Genomic DNA, 15,345 nt, shown 5'->3' on the forward strand with positions numbered 1-15,345 from the left:
ATATTAAAAGTATATTATTATTAAAATAGCTAAGTAATAGCTAATCTTTAACTTTTAATTAATAATAATATAAAGATAAAAAGAAAAAAAAGAAAAAAGAAAAAGAAAAAGGGCTTAGCTATAAATAAATAAATATAGTAATATATATAAGCTAAAATAATAAAAGCTAATAACTTACTACCCTTAAGTTAAATAATTATATTAATTAAAAGAAAAAAATAATAAAAAGGCTTATAAGTTATTATTAAAAGCTATTAATTTATTATTTTGCTAATAATTAAAATAAAAGAATATATAATTTTTTATTTTTCTTAAATAATAGCTAATTATAAAATACTCTCCTTTTAATTTATAAATTTATTAAGCATAAATTAAAATAAGTTACTTAACTAAAATTTCTTTATAATAAAAAGATAAATAACTTCTTTATAAGCAAGGAATTAAAAATAAATAACTTCTTTTAAGTAATAAATTAATTTTAATTAAAAGCAAAATAATAAATTACTTCTTTTAATAATAAGGTAGCTTATTATTAACATTACTTGCTTCTTTTTATTATAATAACTTTATATATATAAATTTTCTTTCTTCCCTTAAGTTTCTTTTTCCTTTTTCCTTTTCTTAATATTCTTTTAACTTTAATTAGCCTTTAAGTTAAATTATAATTAAAGCAAAATATTATAATTTTTTTATCCTTAAACATTTTTTTATAATAATATCTTTATTATTAAACCCTCCTTAATTAAGGTTAAAAAGTTTAATATAAAAGGATTCCCCTTCTTCTTTTTAAGCTATTTATTATAACTTATAAGCTAAGCAAGTTTTAATTAAAAGTATTTATATTTCCTTTAAATTAAAAGGCATTTTTAATAAAAATTAATTTATTAAAATTATTCTTTATAATGCTTTTATAAAAAGCATTTATATATATAAAATTATTAATATTAAATAAAATTAATATCTTACTTAATAGCTTATTAATCTTATCTTTAAAAAGATAATTAAGGAATTATTTAATAAATTTCTTAATAAGCTATAAAAAAAATAATTTTTAAATAATATTAAGAATTTAATTAAAAGCTATATAAATATTATTATTATTAAAAAAAGTAATAAAGCTTTTTATAAAAAGTATATAATAATAATATATAATTACTTTAATTACCGCCATTAAGCAGCTTTATTTATAGCCTTTTATAACTATTAAAATGCTTCTCTTTATAAATATTACTTAAAGTATATAAATTATAACTTTTCCTTAATTATAAATAAAAATATCCTTATTATAATTTTCTTTTTTAATTATTACTTTTTATATAATTTTTATAATAATACTTATACTAATTATATTTATTATATTAAAGGATTTAATTATACTTTTAATAAATATAATAATATAAAAAAGGTATAAAAAGTAATAATAATTAAGTAAGTAAAGTTTAAAAATATGCTTAGCTTTATAATTATTATTAATAAAATAATATAGCTTAAAGATATAATTAATTTTAATATTATTTAAAATAAGAAAGTTAGCATTATTTAAGGTTAATAATTATAACTTTATAATATAAAATTCTTATTATGCTAATTATAAAAATAAGCTTTTTAATAAGGTATAAATAATAATTAAAATAAAAAGAAAAAAGAAAAGTAAATTAAGTTATTAAAAGAAAAAGAAAGTTTTTAATCTTAATAAGAAAATAATAAATAAATATATAATAAATTTTATAATATATTTTTTAAAAATATAATATTTTATATTTAAACTTAAGGTTAAATTTAATTAAGTAAATAAATATATATAAAAAAAAAAGAAATTCTATATTATAATAAATATATATATATATATATATAAGAGAAAATAACCCCCCCCCCCCCTTAAATAAATACCTAAGCTAAGATTTAAAAGTATTGCTAAGCTAGTTATATTAAAAACATTAAGAGTTATTTAATTAAAGCAAAGGAATATTAATAAATTATAAAGGCTTATTTTTTAAATTCCTTTATTTTATGCATAAGCATATTATAAATTTAATATCTTAAATATTAAAGTTTAAAGAAATTTAATAAGTTTAAGCTTATAAATAATTAATATACTTAGGTAGCAAATAAAGATATATTTAATTAATTTTAATAATAATTAAAATTAAAGTTATTTAAGTTAAGGTTAAATAAATTAAAATTTATTAAAATATTTAAAAAGGGGTTATTATTATTTATAATATTCATAAGGTTAATTTCCCAAAGCAAATAAGGTTTAAGTTTTTATATTTTAAAATAATTAATAAATCTTTTTAATTATTTTAATAAAAATATACTTAAAAGGTAAATATTATTAAATATTTAAAGTTTATAAACATTATTATAATAAATTTTATAAATAATAAAAGAATTAAATTAATAATAAATTAATTTTTAAAATAAGGAATAATTAACTTTCCTTTACTTATTAATAAGCAAAACTAAATCATTCTTTTTTAAGGGAATAAATTAAGGGAAATTATAATATATATCTTATTATATAACTTTCCTCTTATAATTAAAGATTAATTTAATTACTACCTTTATATTTTATAAAAAATTAAAAAGTAATTAAAGCTAAGAATTAAAAACATCTTAAGTAAATATATTTAAAGTTTAAGTTTAAATATATTATATAAAAATAATAATTTTAATTAAAATAATTAATTTAAAGTTATAAAAAAAATAAAAGGAACTTTTTTTATAAAATCTTTTAAATAAAGTTTAATTAATAAAAAAAGTATAAAATAAGATTTATACTTAGTCTTTAATCCTTTTATTAAGTATCTTTTTAATAATAGCTATAATAATAAAATATTTATATTTAATAATATTATTAATATAAGGGTTATATATTAAAATTATAATCTTCTTAACTTTAATTATTAAAAAATATTAAGTAAATTAACTTATATTTTTTTATTCCTTATTTATTATTACCTTTATTAAAAGCCTTTATTTAAAAAGGAATTTTTAAATAAAGAACTTTTTAATACTTTTTAAATTAGCTACCTTAAGAAGTATAGCTTTAACTTATCTTATTAAGTTATATTATCCTTTAACTAGCTTATTATATTCTTAATTAAAAGATAAATATTAAATATTAATATAAATCTTAATAAATAGTTAATTTAATATAATTAAAATAATTTTATTATTATAAATTTAAATATCTTACTTATTATAATAAAGATAATTAATAATAGCATTTTTAATATTAACATATATTCTTTTTTAATAATATATAGCTTAAATTTAAAAATAAATAGCGTTCCTTTTATAATGCTTAAAAAAAGCATAACAATTCTTAATAATTTCTTACCTTTAATTAAGGTTATTAATAACTTATTATTATAATAAATTCTTTTTAAATTATCTTTAAAGAATTTCTTTATAAATAAAGAAATAATAAGCCTTTTTATAAAAAAATAATTATTATTATAATATTAAGTTTTTAAAATAAATTTTATAATAAAGATATTAAGCAATCTTAAGTAATTCTTTTAATTAAAAATAATTATTAAATAATAATAATTTTTAATTAAATAATTAAGTTTAAAATAATTAATTAAGAAAAGTATTATATTAGTTTTTAATATTTCTTTTAAATTTATAATTTACTTTATTTAATAACCTTAATAGCTTTTTAAAAAGTATATTTATAATAATGTTTTTAAAGTTTTTAATATAATAAATAATAAAATTATATATCTTAATTATAGCTAGCTATTTTATAATAAAAGTATTTAATATATTTAAGATAAATCCCTTTAATTATTAAATTAAAATATTTAAATTTATTTTTAAAATAAAGTAAATGCTATAAATATAAAAGTATAAGCATTTAATTATATATAAAATAGCTTTATATTTTTACTTTATTATATTATATAGCTTTTTAGCCTTTATTTAAGTATTACTTTTATATTAAACTAAGTATTATATTTTATCTTTAATTTATATAAAGCATATACCTTATTTCTTAAAACTTATATTTATTATAAAAATAATTTTATTATTAAAATAATTAATATTAATTAAATATAGCTTTAAAGTAATTATAGCTTTAAAAGCATTTATAACTTTTTAATATTTTAAGATTTATTAATAAAATATACCTTTTTTTTTAAAAGGTTAAATAATAACTTAATAATAATTTTATAAAAAAGCATTTATATTTTATAAAAGTTTAATAAGCTTAAAAAGAATTTAAATTTAATTATATTTTTATAAGTATTTTATTTATTAATTTTAATAATTTTCTTATTTAATAAAGATTAATTAAGTATTTTATAAATATAGCTAATAATATTAACTTATTACTTATATTATTTTAATTTAATAGCATTCATTACCCCTTTAATTAACTTAAAATTATAAAGAATATTATTAAGATTCTTAATATATTTAGCTATATATTTTTAAACCCTTAATAAAGTAAATATTTCTTTATTTTTATAACTTATTTTTAAACCCTTAATTATAATATTATTAAAAAAGAGTTTATATATTATAAGAATTAAATTATAAAAAATATAAACTATATATTATATAAATTAAGTAATAAAATTTATAGCTTTTATAAATAAGCTATATTATTAAAATAATTTAATTAAAATAAAAAATATTATAATATTTTAACTTTTCTTATTTAACTTAATTTAATTATATTTTAAGAAAAAGTTAAAAAGAAATAATATTTTATATATTATAAACTTTTTAATAAATTTATTTATTAATAATAAAATAAAAGCATTTTTAATTATAATTTTATTAGCTTTTAAGATATTATTAATAAGTTAATAATTAAAATCTTTCTTTTTTATAAGAAATTATTAATTTTTATAAGTAATATAAAATTTCTTAATAATTTTATTAGCTTATTAATTTTTAAGCATTTTAATAATTATTTTCTTTAAGGCTTTTAAAAGCTAAATTATTTTTACTTAATATACTTTATAAGGAATTATCTAAATAAATTATAATAGCGCTATATTAATATTAATTTAAGCAATATAAGATTAATTTTATATTAAAGATTTTTCTTAATTAAAAAGCAAATAAATAAATATTTCTTTTTCTTGCTTTAAAAAGAAATTATAGTTTTTTTATAAAAAAGTAATTAATTAATTAAGCATTAATTTTAATTCCTTATTAATTAAAAAAAACTTAAGCTAAATTTAAGTATTATATTTACTTTTATAATTCTTATTTATAGCTAATTTTATTCTTTCTTTATAAGTAAGTTTTTAATTAATTATGCTTTTAAAAATAGTATTATTAAAAGAATAATTATTTATAAAATAAACTTTAATGCTTATTTACTTATAAAAAGTCTTAATTAAAGGTTAAATAATTTTATTAATTAATTTAATAATAATTAAAGCAAAAGGAATTTTATTAACTTATTTTTTAATATATATAACTCTTTTTTATAAATAAGCATTATAAATATAAGTTAATATTTATTAACCTTTCTTTTTAACTTAATAAATCTTTTAAACTTTAACTTAAAAGTTTTTTATAAATATAAAAACTAAACTTTTTATATTTTTATTTAAAAAAATGCTTAAAACTTTTTTATCTTTTTTTATATTAATATTAAAATAAATTAATATAATTAATATATTAATTAATATTAAGCTTTAATTAAAACTTAAAAAAAGTAAAGAAATGCTTATAAAAGCTAATAAGTATTTTTAAGAAACTTAAATTCCCTTAAATAAAGCTATTTTAAAGGGCTTTTAATTCTTTTATCTTAAATTATATATTACCTTAATATTATTAAAAATAAAATAAGTATAAAAGTATCCTTTTAATTATTTAAATATTAAGTTTATATTTAAAAAAAAAGCATTTTTAAAAGAATATAATATAAAATATTAAGGGCTTTATTATTAATAATAAAGAATATAGCTTTAATTTTATTTAAATTAATGCAAACTTATTCTTTTATAACTTTAATTAAAAATAAGAAATCCTTATTATATATTATTAAGTTTATATTATTAAGTAAAATATATAAAAGTTTATTATATTTATAATATAATAAAAGTAAGAAATTTATTTTAGCTTTAATATTTAAGAAAATAAGTTATAAAGAGTAATTATTTGCTTTTATATAAATTATTAAATAAGCTAAATTAAAATATTCTTAATTAATTATTCTTATAATAAATATAGCAATAAAGTTAATTTAATATTAAATAATTTATAATAAATTAATTAAAGTATTAATCTTAATATTATTTTTTAAAAAAGTAATTATATTAACTTTAAGAAATAAGTTTTTAATATAATTTTTAAGATATATTAATTTAAAAAATACCTTTAATAAAATATATATCTTAAATTATATTATTAATAAATACTTAATTAAAGTTAAATTAATATTATTAAGTATTAAAATATTTATAGCATTTATTTTAATAATTATAGCTAAAATTATTTAAATTACTTTTTCTTTAAGTAATAAGGGTTATTAAATATATTTTTTTAATTTTAAGTTTATTATATTTATTAAGCTTGCTTTTATTATAAGAAATTTAATGTTTTCCTTTTAAGTTTAATCTTAATTAATAAATAGGTTTTTCCTTTCCTTTACTTTCTTTTTATTCTTTAATTATAACTTATTATTAATAATTTAAAATTAATTATCTTTTATTTCTTTAAAATCTTTAAGTTAAGTATAATTAGCTTTTATAATTTTTATAACTTTATCTTAATTTTTAATATTCTTAATTATATACTTTTTCTTAATTATAATAATATTTATTTAAAAAAGCTTATTATTACTTATAATTATAAGCTTTTCTTTAATATAAATTATATAATTTATAAAATTTATAAATATTAAAATTAAGTTAATTTTTTTTTAATTATTAAGCTTTTAAATTATTTTTAAAGCTTTTAATAAGGCCTTTTCTTTAAATAAAGAATTTACTTTAATAAACTTATAATATTTAATTATATAAGGTAAATTAAACCTTTTTTTTTTAAATAAAAACTTTAATTAATTATAAATATATCTTTTTAAATTATAGTTATTTTAATTATAATATAATTAAATGCAATTAAAATTTAAATACTTTAAAAGGCTAGCTTAAGTATCTTTAAATAAGCTAAGGAATATTAATAACCTTTTTAATTTAAAAATTATTAATAAGCTATTTAAGGAAAGTTACTTAAGCTTATTATATTAATATATATTATAATCTTAAGAAGTATAGCTATAATAAACTTTAAGTAACCTATTCTTTTTAAAAGAAAAAGCATTAAAATTATAGCTTTTACTTTATTATTATTAAAGTTACTTTAATTAAGTTTTATTAAAAATTATTAAATAAAATTTATAACCCTTAGCTTAATTATTTTAAGATTGCTTTATTATTTATTATAAAAAAAAGCTTTAATATTTTATTAAAATAATTTAAATTTATCTTTAAACTTAATTAAGTTAAGTTTTAACTTTATAAACCTTTTAATAAGTTTATTTATATTTTATAAATTTTAATTTTATTTTTTAATAATATTAATATAATTAAATTTAAATAAAAATTATTAAGCTTATAAGTTTTTATTTTAAAAGTAATTTAAAGAATTAAAATTATTTTAATTTTCTTAAAGAAAATTTAGCCTTTTTAAATTAAATAAGTTTTAATTAAAATTATTTTATATAAATAAATACTTATCTTACTTAAAATACTTAAGTTTTTAATTAATAACTTTTAATAAAATATACTTAAAATTTAGCTAAAAAATATTTCTTATTAACTTATAAGTAATTTCTTTTCTTATTAACTACTTTTTTAAATATAATAAAAGCATTTTATAAAAGAGTTAAATTATAATAAGAAAAATATTATTTATATTATTAAGTTTTTAATTATATTTTATAATTTTCCCTTTTTATGCTTTTAAATTATTATAAAGGTTATTATAAATAATATCTTTAATAATTATAATTAAGTTTATATAATAAATTTAATTATTAAATTTATAAAAAGTAAAAAGCTTTTCCTTTTAATTTTTTTAAATAAATTATTTAATAATAATATTTTTAATTATTTTTGCTAAGTTTAAAATAATATAATATTACTTAAGTAATTTTAAAATTTAATTATTTAAATAAAAAAATTAATAAATAATAATTTTAAGGCTATTTAAAATCTTAATAATATTAATTTTATTAAATTTTAAAGTATTTAAATTATAAATTATAAATAAAGCTATTTATAATAAAATTATTGCATTAATAAAAAATAAAACTTTTAAAATATTAATTTAAGTTCTTAACTTATTATTAATAATAAATTATAAAGTTTAATTAAAATAAGGCTAATATTTTAATTAATAATAAGTAAAATTAAATTTCCCTTTTTCTTTAATAAATTTCTTAAAATTCCTTTTTTAACTTTAAATAAAAAAAAATAAATAGTTTTTAAGATTTAAAAATACTTTTAAAATAAAAGCAGATTTAAAAGGGCTTTAAGCTTAAAAGTATAGCATATATATTATAATAATTCTTATTAAGATAATAGTAAAATAAAGAAACTTAAAAGTAATAATATCTTTAATTAAAGTAATTACTTTTAAAAAATATATCTTTAATATTATTATAAAATACTTAAATTAAAGTTTAAAAAATAAAGGTATTAATAAATATAATAAATAAAATAAATTTAATAAAAAAATATTTTATTAAAAAATAAAAATTATAAAATTATAATAAAGAAAGCCTTTTAAATTTATATTTAATGCTTTACTTATTAATATTATATTAAACTCTTAATAAATTAAATTTAAGTTTAATTAAAGCTTAAGTAAAATTATACTTTAAGTTTAAGTTTTTTATATAATTTAATTAATATAAAAATATATAATATAATGCTATTTATTAAACTTATAAATAAATAAAATAAATACCTTAATTTTATATTATAACCTTTTTTACTTTAAACTTAAGGTTATAATAATAATAATAAATATTAATTAAGAATTTAAAGCATTTTTAATTAATATTAAGTAATATTTATAAAGTTTAAATTTATTATTTTAATTTTAAGTTTATATTATTACTATATTTTAAGCATAATCTTTGGCAAGAAATTTAAAATAAATTTAAAGCTTAATAGCATATTAATATAAAATTAAGATAGTATTTTATTTAAATATTAAGAGCATAAAAGATATTTTAAAATTAGAAAATAATTTTAAGGTATTTATAATATTATTATAAATTTAATTATACTTAATTTCTTTTTATAATAAGTTAAAGATAAATATAAGCTTTAATTAAAGCTTTAAGCTAAGATATAAAATAATTTAATAATATTTAATATAAAAATAAGAAAAAAAATAAAATTAATAAATAATTAACTTATAGCTAACTTTTTATTCTTTTTATTATTAATTAAAGATATATAAAATTAAAATCGCACTTAAGTTAAATTATTAGTAAAAATAAGCTACTTAAATAAATAAAGGATAAGTTTTGCTAAACTTTCTTAAGGATAACTTAAAGAAGAGCTTTAATGTAATAAAGAGGGAAGATAAAAATAAAAGGGAATTAAAAAAAGGGAAAAGATAAATATTTTAAAAATTCTTAAAAATAAGAAAAGCTTAATTAAAGTATTAAATATATAAGAAAAGAAAAGAGTTAATTTCTTAAAAGAATATTTAAAATAAGTATAAAAGCTAGCTTTTTATAGCTAGCCGGAATTTAACGCGGTATTATTTCTTACGTAATTCCTTATACCCGCTAACAATATTTATTTTATTAATTAGGGCTATAGTTATAATGTTTGTAGGGAAATCTTGATTTTATTTAAGGGTTGTAATAGGGCTATCTTTAATATTAGTTATATTAATAATAGCTATAATGATGATTATACTAAGTATATCCTTAGCGCGGGAAGTAAATATAATATTTGCTAAATAATTCTGCTTACTATTATCATCCTTATAAGGTATATTAATAAAAGTATTAAATAACTCTTGCAAGTTATTATTAATATTCTTTATTATAATAAAAAGGAAAAGATTTTATAAGAATTTAATAATTAAAATAAATATTTATAATATAAAACTTTATAATTATTATATAATAATTATTAATTTATTTTTTAATTATAAGAAAAGTTAATAAGTTATAAATAAATTTAATAAAAGTTAATTTTAATATTATTATTAATAAATAATAATAAAAGGTAATAATAATAATAAGGTTAACTTTAAAATAATAATTATTAATAATATTAATAATTATAAGGTTATCTTTATATATAATAAAGTATTAAAAAGATTTTAATTAAAATATAAAAGGTTAAAGTTTATATTAAAAGTTTAAGTTTAAAAAGTATAAGGTTTTATAATTAATGGCAATAAGATTAAAAAAGAAAAGATATTAGCAATAAGTTGCTTCTTTTTTAATAAAAAGAAGCTACTTTAAGTTTCTTAATTAATCCATTTATTTATATATAAAGCTTATTATTATTAATAAGCTTTTATAATATAATATTTAAAGTTAATTTTATTATTACATTAATAAGGTTATCTTTCTTATTTATTTACTTTACTTTAATAAATTTTTTTATTTTATATAATTTTTATAATAATATAATATTAATTATAAAATGCTTTTTCTTTATTATTTTTAGCTTTATAAGGTATTTATATAGGCTATATAAATTTATATAAATAATTAAAGGTATATTTAATAATAAGAGTTATTTTATAGCTATTTTAATTATTATGGCTAAAGAAATTTTAATATTTACTTTATTTATTATATTATAAATTTTATTTATTAATATGCTTTAAATAATATATTTATATTTTATTAATAATTAATAAAAAATATTACTTATTATTATAAATTCCTTAATTTCTTTATAAGTTTTATTTATAAAAATAATAATATATTTAAGTTAAGATATTAAGTTTTAATTATTTATAAATAATTTATTTATAAATATAAAAAGTTTCATTATTTTAAAATTAAGGAATATATATTTAATTCCTTACATAGCATTATTTATTTATCATAATAATTATATATTTAAGCTTTTATAATCTCCTACCTTTAGGCTTTGCACTTATATAACTATTAAAAGATTATATAAAGCTTTTAATTAATAAATTAAAGCTATATATGCTTTATAAGCTCTTTATTTAAGATATCTTTAAAAAGCATTTTTAATTATTACATTAATAAGGGCAAGTTTATTAACTTATTCCTTTTATTAAGTAATAATTAAGTTAATAATATTTATAATTATATAAGCTTTATTATAATTTATTAAATTTTTAAATATTAACTTTTATTTTAATTTTTCTTATAGTTTTATAGCTTTTATTTTAATTTTCTCCTTATTTTAAAATTTTAACATAAATAAAATTAATATATTATTTATTTATATATTTATTATTTTAAAGAGTTATACAAGCTTTATAATTATTAAATAAGAATTATATATAAAGCAATTTATTTTAAGCTTTTATTAATAATATTTTTAATATATATTAAATTAATAAATGCTAAATTTTATTATATTATATAAAGATTAAATAATATAAATAATTATACTTAAAGGGTATTTATTTTTTAATTCCTTTAATAGCTTTATAAAAATTATTTTATATAATTTTAATTTTACTTAAAAATAAGCTTAAATAATATCTTAAAGTATAAGAATTATACTTTTTGCTTAAATTAATAAAAAGGTAAATATAAAAATTATTTATTAACTTATTTTTTAAATAATTAAGCTTTATATTAAAATTAATTCCTTTTTATTATTATTATAACCTTAAATAATAAATTAAGATTTCTTATATAATTTTATAATTTTACTTTTTACCTTTTATATTATGCAAAACTTAAAGAAATAATATTTATTATATTATTTTATTAACCATTTCTTAATTTAAAAAATACTTTTAATAATAAAATTATTAATTTCCATTTTATTAAACTTTTTAAATAATAAGCTTAATATTATAATAACTTTATTTTATCTTAATTTAATTATTAAGTTATAATTTTTATTTTCTTTTTTTAAAATATATAATATAATAATATAATTTTTATTTTTAATAATAATAATTACATAATAAATTATATTTAAAGTTTTATAGCTAAGTTTTTTATTTATAAGGGTTGCATTTCCTTATTATTATCTTAATAATATAATTAAATAACTATTAATTTAAATATTATAACTTTATTTAATATATTTAAGGTTATATTATAGCTATTTATAATAATAACTTTATATAAATCCTTTTATCCTTTTTTTTCTCTTTATATATAAACTTTATATTATAATAAATATTTTATATTAAAAATAAGTTTAACCTTAATATTTAATATATTTTATATTTATTATTTAACTATAGTTTTTTATAGCATCTTTATAGCCTTTAAAATAGCTTTTACTTACTTTTATATTAATAATAATAATAATAACTTATATAATACTTATAAGTAAACATTAAAAATTAAAAGCATAAAAATTAATTTATTTAATTTAATAATATTATTAATAGCTTTTATAATTATTTATAAAATAGCATTATTATTTATATTATTATATAATTTAATATATAAAATTTTATATATTTATTTAAAGATTTAATAATATTTTTTAACTTTCCTAATAAATTAATATATTTTTATAAAAATTTATTTATATTTAATTCCCATTATTTATGCCTTTAAATAAAATTTTAAAAATATAAAGTTTATTCTTACATTATATTTAATAATATTTAATAATTCTTAATATATATTAATTTAAAGCATTTATAGTATTTATTATATAGTTTTTATAAATATAAATTTTAAAAATTTCGCTCCCTAAAAAGCTATAGCTTAATTTATAATATAAAGAATTAAGCATTTGCTTAAATACATTATATTAACTAAGATTTTATAATTAAATTCATAATTATTATATAATATAAACTTAAAACGCTTAAGTATAGGTTTATTCATTTAATAATAATAATATATCTTCTTAATTTTTATTATTACTTATTTATTAATATTTAAATTACTAGCTTTTTTAAGCATTCAGCATAATTAATTTATTAATAAATATTTAAAGCAATAATAAAGTTTCTTTATTTTTATTTTTAAAAGGAAATATATAATATTAATAATTTAATTTAAGAAAAACCATAAATAACCTTATTTTTTAAGTATTAATATAATAATTATATTATTAAAAAAAACCATTTTATTTATAATATTATTATAATATACTTAAAGTTTATTTATATTTATTAAGTAAAGCAAAAATAAGGTTTATATTTAAATAATATAAAAGTTAATATAATTAATTAAGGTAAAAACTTTTATTATACTAAGTAAATTAATAATTATTTTATTATTAAATTTAACTTTAGCTTTTTTTATAATAATTATATTAATTTAATATTTTAAGTCTTTTTATTATAATATAAAAAATTACTTATATTTAACTATAAATATTAATAATGCTTTTATATTTAATAAGATTTCTTAAAAATAAATTTAATTATATTTAATTTTTAAGATAAATTAATTAATTATAATAATTATCTTTATTTAAAAGATATTATTTTTAATAATTTAATATATAAATGCTTTATTAACTAAAAAATTAATATTTATATAATAAACTTTTTTATTAAGTTTTATCTTTATAATATAAGCATTATCATTATAATTATTATCTTAATCTTATTTATCTTTATATTTATAAAATTTATTTTTATTATTTATTTTATATTCTTTAAACTTACTTAAAAAAGTATTAAAATTATTATTATAACCTTTATATTTATATTATATTAAATAACTTCTTTTTATTAAATATTATTTATTAACTAAATATTTAATTAATTAATATCCCTACTTCTTATAAATATAATATCTTTTCTTTTAAGGTTATTCTTTTCCTTCTTTATAAGCATTATTACTTTAAGCTTTATAGTTAATACTATAAGATCTTAATTACTTAAAGCTTAAATAACTTAAGTTTAATTAATTAAACTTTTAATTTCCTTAAAACGCTTAAAATTATAATTATTATCTTTTCCTTAGCTTTTAACTATTATATTTATAATTAATATAATATTAATTTAAAATTTTATTTATAATATAAATTATAATTATATAACTAAGCTATATTTTTATTATAAATTTTAAGTTTAAAAATAATTCTTTATATAGTTAAGCTAATTTAAAAAGAATTATTTTTAACTTAAGAACTTTTTTATAAGCTTTAATTATTATTATTTTTAAATTATTTTTTTTAATATAATCTTAGCTTAATGCTTATTAATAAAGTTATAATTTATTAAATATTAAATATAAAACCTTATATAAGTTTTTATTTAAGTTTTATGCTTTTATTTTTATAAATATTATTATTATTTAATTTATATAATAATATTAATAATTAAGGTTTATATTAATATATATCTTAATTTTAAGGTATGTTATTATAAATATATTAATTTAATTTATAAAATAAAGATAATAAATCTTAGCTTAATCTTTAAGTATTTTAAGAAAAATTATATAGAATTAACTTAATTAAATTTTAATATAATAATAAATATTAAAAAATATCTTTATTTTATTATTTAATAAGTTATATAAATTCTTAATATATTTATAAAAGTTATTAAAAGTTTTTATAAATTATATTAATTTTACTAAATTTAAGTATTTATTAAAAATATATTGTAAGGAAAGAGTTTTATATAAGTTATACTTTTTATTTAATAAAGATATTCTTAAGGTAGCTTAAGGTTATGCTAAATATAATATATATTTTTAATATAAGCTTTATCTTTATCTTTTTGCTGGTAATAATAGGCCTTGCTGGCCATATTAGTTTTTAATGGATTGCATTACTAGGTTTGGGTTTTGTGATTACGCGCCTGGAGCTTGCGCGCCTGGAGCCGGCGGCGGCGGTAGAAGTTATCCCGGGGACTGCCCTCTTGGCGATTGTTGTTGTTTAAAGCCTGCCTGTGATTTTTGTGGGGGCTGTGCTTGTGGTTGCTGTTGCTGTTTCTGGAATTGCATGCAATATTTATTTATGCTTAATTCTAGGGCTAATGGGGCATTATAAAGCTTATTATTAATTTATTCCAATCTTTCTTTAGCTTAAGCCATAGCAATTAACTATAATGCTATAAGTTAATTATTGCATTTTATATAAATACTTTATATTTAAAGAAAGACTTTTAAGCATTATTAGCAAGGATTTAGTAATGCTTTAAATATTACCTATATTTACGTTATGTAATCCTTATAATAAATAATGAAAA

The sequence above is a fragment of the Diaporthe citri genome, assembly GCF_014595645.1.
Source record: "Diaporthe citri strain NFHF-8-4 chromosome Unknown scaffold_9, whole genome shotgun sequence".
Classification (NCBI taxonomy): Eukaryota; Fungi; Ascomycota; class Sordariomycetes; order Diaporthales; family Diaporthaceae; genus Diaporthe; species Diaporthe citri.